We start from the raw sequence: 9,415 nt of genomic DNA, 5'->3' as shown, positions 1-9,415 counted from the left end.
AGTCGAACAAAGGCAAATCACAGGGCTGGGGCGCTTAGCAATATTGCCTGAGGCGCCCTCCATTCATTTTACTGTGGACTTAAGGACTCTCTTAAACTGTTACATATTCATTAAGGCCAGAAAGTCATTTACACTTTACTCAGCTTTCCCCCCGTCCGGTCTCGGCCCCTTCCGCCAGCACGCCGCCGCCTCGGTGCTCGGATCTTGAAGAAGAGACACAAAGTCCCAACAGAACAAGCTCTGCTGTTGTTTTCTTTTTTTTCTTTTCTTTTTTTCCCCCCCCCCCAGTTATTTTACTTTTAGTTTGTCTTTTTTTTTCTTTTTGCCTTTTTATTTCTTCTTCCATTTCATCGGGTTTTTCGCTATTTTCACCTAACGCAGCCTTTGTTCCCCTCCCGGAGGTTTGTGGTGAGATGCTGTTCCACCGTCTCTCCCCGGAAACCAACGAAATCAATTGAAATAATGATGAACTGTTGAACTCTTCCCGCTGCTGTTTCCAGAAGGCCCCGGGAGGAGCCGGGGGCGGGAGGGGGGTCCGGTGCCGGGGGCAGTCACCGCTCGCCGGGCGGATCCCGGTGGCGCAGCTTGGGAGCCGCGGAAGTGCCCGAGGGAGCGCGGGGGCGAGGGAAGAGGAAATGCGAGGGGGTATCGGTGCGGGATAAGGGGGCTCGGGCGGGTCTCAGCGCCGGGGATGGAGGTGCCGGGCGGTCCCCGTGCACGGGAGTGGGGGCTCAAACCTGGATATGGGGGTGCAAGGAGGTCCCGGTGCCGGGAATGGGGGTCAGGTGGTCCCGGTGCCGGTAACGGGGGGGATGGGGGCGTCCCCGGCCCGGAGATAGAGTTTCAGGGGGGTCCCGAGGCCCAGAAACGGTGGCTCAGGGGGTTTTCCTGGGACGGAGAATGTGAGTTCAGGGAAGTCCCCTTCCCGGGAATGGGGCTTCAGGGACGTCCTCGTGCCAGCTAAGGGGAACAGGGGGTCCCGGTGCTGGGCAGGGGGATGCAGGGGGTCACAGTATCCGGAAATGGGGATTCAGGGGGATTCGGGGAGGCCCCGGGGCCAGACAAGGGGGAACAGGGGGGTCCCGGTGCTGGGGAAGGGGATGCAGGGGGCTCACAATATCCGGGAATGGCGGTGGAGGGTGTTCTAGTACCCGGAAATGGGAGCTCAGGGGGTTCCCGTGCCCGGGAATTGCGGCTCGGGGGTTCCCGTGCCGGGGTCCCACTCGCCCCTCGCCCCCCCCAGGAGCGTCCCCGGCCCCAGCGCTGGAGCCACCGCGCTGCTCCGCTGGCCCCGCCCCCAGCCCGGCCCCGCCCCCAGAGCCGCCTCCGGCCCCGCCATTGGCACCGCTCTTTCCTGCCCACCAATGGCAGCTCGGGCTGCTCGTGACGTCACCGGTGGCCGGGCAGATCCCGGCGGCGCAGGGCGGGAGACGGAGAAGCCAAAGGGACCGAGGGAGCGCGGGGGGAGGGACGGGGCAATTCCAGGGAATTCCCCTGGATCCCCTCCTGGCATCCCCCGGACCCTCCTCGGCCGCGCCCTGCGGGACCCCCGGGCCGGGCTGGGCTGAGCTCCCGGGCCCCGCGGCCAAACTCTGCCTGGAACCCGCTGGGTTCGGCCCGGAGCGGGGCAAGCACCGGGACCCGCGGATCCATTTTGTCCTGCGGCTGCGGGGCCCCAGCCCCGGCGGAGCAGGACTGGGCGCTGTGACCCCGATCCCTGACTCCCAATCTCCTTCTCTCCCTCTATCCTCTCCTGTCCCTTTCCTTTGGGTGATCATAAATCCCAGAGCGGCTGCAGAGCCCCGTGCCCAGTTCGGGTTTCCCAGGAAAGGGAGGCCTGGGGCTGAGGCGCCCCGGGATGGCCGGGAATGGGGGTCCGGGGGTCCCTGGGGTCAGGGAAACAGGGGATGCAGGGGCTGGGAGAGGAGGATACCCGGGACAGGGGGTGCAGGGGGGTGTTGGTGCAGGATGAGAGGTGCAGGGAGGTCCCAGTGCCCAGGAATGGGGATTCAAGGGGGTCTCAAGGTAAAGGAAAAGGGGGGCTCCCTAAAGACCCCTCCCGGAGGGGCATGAACTGGGTCAGGAGCTCTAGGAGAGTGAAAAGGGGGCGACCACGGTATAGGAGCAATTCTGGGAGGGGCTCAAGCGCTCCGAGGGGGGACACGACCCCCGGGGACCCCTCCTCACCTCCTCCCGCAGGTGGAGGCCGAGCCCCAGCCCTGGAGGACGAAGCCCAACACGAAGCCCCCGGCCCCCGTCAGCATCTTGGGGGGCATCCGGCGGCAGCTCCGGGGGCGGGAGGGGCAGGATCCGGGAAACGGCGGCGGCTGCTGGGAAGAGACCGGGAGAGACTGGGACAGACTGGGATGGACTGGGACAGACTGGGACACCGGGATACACCAGGACCAGGACCGGAACCCACTGGGACCAGAACTGGGTAACAGAGGTCCCACTGCGAGCAACAGGGACCACTGTGAGGGCGACTGGGAGAAACTGGGAGCGTGCTGAGTGCAGCTGGCAGCAGCTGGGAGCGGCTGGGAGCGTGCGGGAACAAACTGGGCGAACATGGAACACCCGGGGGACGCGGAACAGCCGAGGGACACGGGATGTCCACGGACCGTGGAAGGTCCAAGGAACGCTGAGCGTCGCTGCCACGGCTGCAAAAGCTTGAATGGAGTTTTTATCCCGTGACGTTGCCGGGGAGCAGCGGCAGCTCCGCGCCCCCAGCCCGGGGGTGGGAGCAGGGGAGCCGCGGGCAGCACCTTCGGGGCACAGCCGGGGGCTGGGGGGCTCCTCCCCGCAGTTCATTTTCTCTCCCCTCCGTTCACATTTTCTCCCCAGAATTGAAGTGTATCTCGCCCCAATTAAACTGTTCTCCCCAGTTAAGCCCTGAGGCCCCTCCCCGCACCCGGCTCTTCCTGGCAGGACCCGGCCGGGACCTTCTGGGAAAACCGGCGGGAAGACTTCAAAAATCATTGCTTCGATTGATTTCGTTGGTTTCCGGGGGAGAACCGATAGGACAGCATCTCACCGCAAACCTCCGGGAGGGGAACAAAGGCTGTGTGGGTGAAGTAGAGAAAAAACCCGAAGTTGTGGTAGAAAAAAAAATTAAAAAAAAAAAAAAGAAAGAAACTAAGAATAAAAGCAAAAAAAAAAAGAGAGTTGTTGCAGTGGGGATACTGCAACATGCATATATCAAACCAGGAGTCCCGTGGAAAAAGAAATATATAATGGACGGATTCTTGGTAGATGTTTCAGAGAGATGTTTATTTCTCCAGCCGCATGGCCAGGGCTGTGCCCAGGAACTGTTCCAGTCACCGGACCAAGGGTCCTTCTGCCTGCGCAGGGAACACAAACCAAGCAATGGGAACGAGGCTGAGCAGGGGCAGGGAACCCCCGTGTCTGTGCCCTCAGGGCCCCTCTCCCAGGGCTACATGGCGGGGAGGAGACCCCAACACCTCACCCGTTTTATTTTAATAAAAGGAGAATGAAAACAACTGGATAAACATAACAAGAACAGTTTCAAGACAAAACAAGCCACCCTCCTGAGTCTTTAAATGTCCAAACAGATTCTGTGGAACATCTTAGGGCTGACAGAAGGGAGACAGAACTCTCCAGGCATGCTTTGTGGGGAAACTGAGGCAGGAGAGGGTTTAATTTCTTCCCTCCCCCTTTTCATCCCCCACTCGGCATTGGAAAGGGATTTTTGGGGAAACAATTGGCAAAAGCATGGTTTTGTGAGGGAAACCATGGATGAAAAAACGGATTGGGAATACACTGGGGGTAATAGGACATAGGGTAAAAGGGAAAGGTGGGATTAGGAAAGGGAGACTGTAGGGGGGGCTTACAATGGAGATATTGTCTAACATGACTACGATTTTTAGCATATATACTGCCTTTTACAGGAACACCATCAGGCCCAGTGACCTGCGATGCTTGTAACCCTTTTCTACCTAGTACAATTTTGAATTCCACCACCTCTCCATCTCCCAAGCTTGGGATGCATTTTTCAGGGTTATTCTTTCTAATAGCAGTTCTATGCACGAATATGTCTTGCTGGTTGTCACACCTTGTTATAAAACCAAAATTTTGCTTAACATTATACCATTTTACTATCCCTAAGATCTTAGCTACTACGATCTTTTCCTTTTTCCGAGTGGCTGCTGTTTTCTGTCTCGCTGCATCTTTGCTCTCTCTTTTGGTCGCTCCCACGTTGGAATTGTCAGGGCTGCTGGTGCCTGCGCGCTCTTCCCGGGGTCGCGTTCGGGGCTGCGCGAGCCGGGCCGGGCCGCGCCGCTCAGTTCTCCGTGTGTTGCCTCCTCTGGTCGCAGCTTCGCTGCCGCTGCCAGGCACTGCACCCACGTCTCGGCCGGGCCCCCGAGCGGCAGCCCCCCCGTGCCCTGCTCCAGCGCGCGTCTCGGCCGGGCGCGGCTCCGCTCCACCACCACTGCCGCTGCCTGCGTGCCGCCCCTCTCGGCCGGGCGTTCCCGGGGCTCGCTCCACCACGCGCTGCGCGGGGCCGGGCGGGCACCGCCGGGTCCCACCGCGCCTCGCTCTGCTGCCGACACTGCGGCTCCCGCGGCTCCGCCCGCACGCGGGAACTGCCTCGCTGCTGCTCGCAGAGCGCTCGGTGCACGTGGCCTGGGCCGCACGGTCCCTGAGCCAGGCTTCCCTTCGCCAGGACACAGCTGACATTGCTCAACAGTCTCGGAAATTAAATAATATTCACGAAAATATTCTTCCATCTGCATATATTTTGACTCAAATATTAACTGTGTCCAAACGGTTTTCCAAAAGCCCTTGGTAAGAATTAAATCCCAAGAAACATAGAAAAAGTTCTTAAACAACCATGCCAGGAAGTGTTTCAGTTCTTTTTGAGCTTGAATCAAACTAAAATTTACAAATCATTGTTCAAGAATCTTTTTAAGTTTAAGATAAATGTCCATATGCGGCTCTGAGAGCCAAGAGACTTCCCACGGTTCCTCCATAGTTTAGACATGGAATAGCAAAGCAAAACCAAGAAGAGGAATCCAAAGTTTCCAGGGTTTACTCACACAAATCAGTCGCTTAGGGATTGGGGATCATTCTGCTCGCATTATCCACCATGATGTTGCAGTGGGGATACTGCAACATGCATATATCAAACCAGGAGTCCCGTGGAAAGGAAATATATATGGACGGATTCTTGGTAGATGTTTCAGAGAGATGTTTATTTCTCCAGCCGCATGGCCGGGGCTCTGCCCAGGAACTGTTCCAGTCACCAGACCAAGGGTCCTTCTGCCCGCGCAGGGAACACAAACCAAGCAATGGGAACGAGGCTGAGCAGGGGCAGGGAACCCCCGTGTCTGTGCCCTCAGGGCCCCTCTCCCAGGGCTACACGGCGGGGGAGGAGACCCCAACAGGTGTGTGCTTGTGTTAAAGCCCCTCTTTTTACCCTTCCTGAGGCACTTTGTAAAGTGAGTGAGGATGCTTTTAGAGATGAGACTGGTGTTTAACTTCCCCAAAGTAAAATTGCAGTAACAGCTGCACTGCCAAGGGGGATCGTGGCCACTTACAGAGAAATACCAGTTTCTCTGCTCACTATAAAGGGAGATTTTTGAGGATCCTCTATTACCACAGGCCTGGGCCCTAGGGTGTATCACCGTGTCCCGCAGCCATAGGGAGGAAGAGGAGGAGAAGATCCAACAGGCAGGAATTGTGCAGCAAGATTGATTTCTTTAATTATTTTACTAACTCTTTTATAGACTTTTTTTTTCATGGTCTAATTGGACAAAGGACCAGCCACCCCTTGGGGGCGATTGGCTAAAATCCTAAAACATCCATTGTCAAAATATTTTTCTACTCTACCATAAACAAGACTTTTCAAGGTTGCAGGTGGCTTGGTTGTTTACATTCCCTGCTACCTCTTCTGTGAGAGAGAAAAATCTCTCATGGACTTAGAAAATAACAAGAAAATCCTCGCTAACAGCATTTTTGTACCTACAATCCTCCAAGGCAGGGTGATGTCTAAACACGGATACTGTAGGGAAGCTGGGGAAAATGGGGATTCCTGTGAATTTCTTCAGGCTTACAAGGAAAAACCCATCATCTCCTGTGTCTCTTTGCCTTCTCTGCTGTTGGCATGAATGCTTTATGGTATAGCTATATGGTATAGCTCTGTGCATTTCCCCAAGCCTCACCTGCCTCAAAGGACCCCCAGACATCCTGAAGCTGCAGTGACGATAACACTGGGGCAGAGCAGGTGCCCTTTAGTCTCTGGATCCCAACTCCTGCGTCATCTTTCCTTCTCCTGCAAGTTGTCTGAAAAAGAGATGTTTCATTATTTGGTTTCTGTAGTTTCAGGCCTCTCCTCTGGTTCCCAGGCTTCCACTGAATCACAGAATCCCTGGAACAGGCAGGTCAGATGTAATCAGAAGCTTTTCAGCTCTCCCTGATTCTGCCTGGCTTCTGCTCAATGCCACACACACTGATTTATCACATACTATAGCACAGCACCTGTTTGGTATCAGTACCTCCAGAACTAGTTTCCCAAACTCTCTGGTTTCTTTAAACCATGCAGGAAGCCCAGCACAATGCATAGAAAGGAAAGAAGAGCCTAGGCTGATTAGAGCTTTGAAGCCACAGACACCTTGTCCCTGTAGCAAGGGCAGCAGGACACAGGTTGCAGATGAACTCCTTTTATGAGGCTGCTAGAGCCAATAAGGTTGTAAGAAATGACTGTACGTGAGTGAAGATCATCTAGTGCTGTTCTGCTCAATAGAGAGACAAAACTAGAGACAAATGCTCTGGATTCACTTTCTGCTTTAGATCTTGTTCGAGCAGCTGCCTCCTCTCAGGGGCCTATTCCCTCATCTGTACGTGGGAATGTTTCCCTGTCCCCCAGAGGATGCTGTGGTTTCTAAACATGAAAAGCATCTGCTATAAAGAAAAATCTCCTGGAAGGGTAGAAGCAAATAGAAAGGGTAATAGAGATGGATGCCCTTCTGGGGCTGAAAAATGTGAAATGCAGCAGAAGCAGGAGGAGGTCTGTGGCCACTTGAGGTTGTTTTTCCTTGTCTCCCTCCCCTGCTGGACAGGAGGTGCTGCGAGCATTCAGTGATTCTTTGTTGGCATAGCAAAGTCTCCAGAAGGGAGCTGGGGAGAAATACCACTCCTTCCCCCCAGTGTTCTAAAGCTCTGGGCTACACGGTGCAACAAAGTTACCAAGAATCGCTCCCTTACATAACACAACTCCCGAATGTGAGACGGGGTTAGAGGCTGGTAACACCAGGGGGGTTCCCTTGGAGTCCCTAGGGATCACTTTCTCTGCCGCTCCTTCCTCTGCAGCGGGGGTCCCCTCACGCTCTTTCCCTGCCCCAGTGTGGGAGGCTGAGCCTGCTGGAGGTGCCCATCTGTCCCAGAGACATTTTCGGCATCTGCGCATCCCTGCACAGCTCCTGTAGACGCTGCTGTCCCCTGAATCCAGGCAGACTGGGCTGCATTTGCCTGCTGCCAGTGTGAGGGGAAGAAAGAGCAAGAGTTCATTAGGGCTTGACCTGAAATGACATTCTGGTGCTTCTGCTTTTTGTCACAGCTTTGGAACCTGAGCAGCATCTCCGTCCCTGACACCCACTGGCCCTTGGAATGCACACATGAGCCCACGTATCACTTCTGGTGAACCCAAGTGGCCGCGTCAGTTTGAAAGGGCAGCTGTTGTTTCACTGTTGCATTTCTTGGCTGGTTACAGTCCCTCCTACCTGTACTACAGCCTGTGCTTGAAGACACAAAACTGCCATGACGCCTTGAGGAAAGGCATCAAAAGCTTGACAAAGGCTGAAGGGAACACTCTGATTACCCCTTTTCCCAAGAGGGTTCTTTAGCTGAAGTTGCTAACCAGGACCAGACTTGACACCGCGGCATGGGCTTGTGGTTGTTTTATTTCTCGAGCCCTCAGTCCTGCGTGGGACTCGGTAACCGGGTGCTGCAGAGGCTCCGGCAAGGCATCAAAGACGCCTGCCCCGCACCCAAGGGTGGCGCAAGATCTCCTCCAGCGCTGGCCTGTCCGCGGGGTGCTTGGACAAACACCAGCGGATCAGATGTTGGCACTCTGGGGAGAGAAGCCAGAAAGCGCCGGTCACTTGCAGAAGGCTCCTGCCCAGCTGCTCCCGGTGCCCACAAGGCCCGGGCCGTGCTGCGTGTGCTCAGAGCTGTGCCGGCCTCCCGGCTGACTCTGCCCTTTGCGGGACAGTGGCACGGCAGGACACGCGCCACCTCCTTCAGCCAAGCGGGCCACACCGACCCCGTCGTCACGGGCCGCCTCCTGCGGCCAGCCCTTGAGGGCAGATGGGCCTCCCGCGGAGCTGTGTGAGGGCCACGCTGGGCTGCGCGGTGCCATCTGCCAAAGCCTGCCTTCTTAAGGCTGGACACCAACCTGGAGAGACCTGCTGCCAGAAGAAGAGCTGCCCCGACACGATGTCACGGTCCTCCTGGAAGGGCATGTTCCCGCAGACCATGACGTACAGCAGCACGCCCAGGGACCAGATGGTTGCCGAATGGCCGTGGTAGCAGCCAAGGCAGATCCACTCGGGTGGGCTGTACACGTGTGTTCCTAGGGGACACAGGCAGCGCTGTCCAGGCGCAGGCTGCTGGCTTCCAGAAGCAGGGGCTGCACCGGTGGCCACAACTTCCCCCCGAGGCCACCGGGCGTCCCCCAGCCAATTGGCCAAAGCCAGGAAACCATTCTGCAAGGCAAACAAGGCCAGCGGAGCAGCCCAAGCCCTTGCAGGCCTGCCAAGCCGAGCGGCCGGGGCCTGGCTTTGGCAGCCCCCCTCTGTGGGCAGGGCTGGCAGCCGGCTCCTGGGGCACAGCATCTGGCCCGTGCCAAAGGGCAGCCGGCAGCCGGCTGAATGCCGCACCCCGCAGCCCAGGAGGGAACGGGGCTGTGCAGTGCCTGGCACTGGGAGCGGGGCCCGGCCTGTGGGCTCACCGGCAAATCGCGTGAAGGCCTGCTCCTGGAGGAAGGTGCCGCAACCGAAGTCGATGAGCTTCAGGTCGCCGCTCTCCGGGTCCACGAGGAGATTCTCCGGCTTGATGTCCCGGTGCAGGACGCCGCAGGCGGTGCAGTGCCGCACGGCCTCCAGCACCTGGCAGAAAAGCCAGCGCGCCATCTCCTCGCACAGGAACCCCTGCTCCAGCAGGAAGGCCAGGAGATCCTGCGATGGCTCCGGACGCTCCATCACCAGCAGGAAGCTGTCAGGCAGCTCAAACCAGTCGAGGAGCTGGATGATGTTGTGGCAGCCAGAGCCCACCTTCTCCATGAGCACGATCTCCATGGGAACACGGGTGCCGTCGGGCTGTGAGGAGGAGACAGTGCCTCCAGCAGGCCTGATGCTGCCCTGTGCCTCCGCTGCCCCGCGCCTGGGATGCCCCAGTGCCC

Source organism: Coloeus monedula (genome assembly GCF_965178545.1).
Source record: "Coloeus monedula genome assembly, contig: HAP1_SCAFFOLD_313, whole genome shotgun sequence".
Taxonomy (NCBI): Eukaryota; Metazoa; Chordata; class Aves; order Passeriformes; family Corvidae; genus Coloeus; species Coloeus monedula.
The sequence above is the reverse complement of the archived record's forward strand: the minus strand, read 5'-3'. Positions refer to the sequence as shown.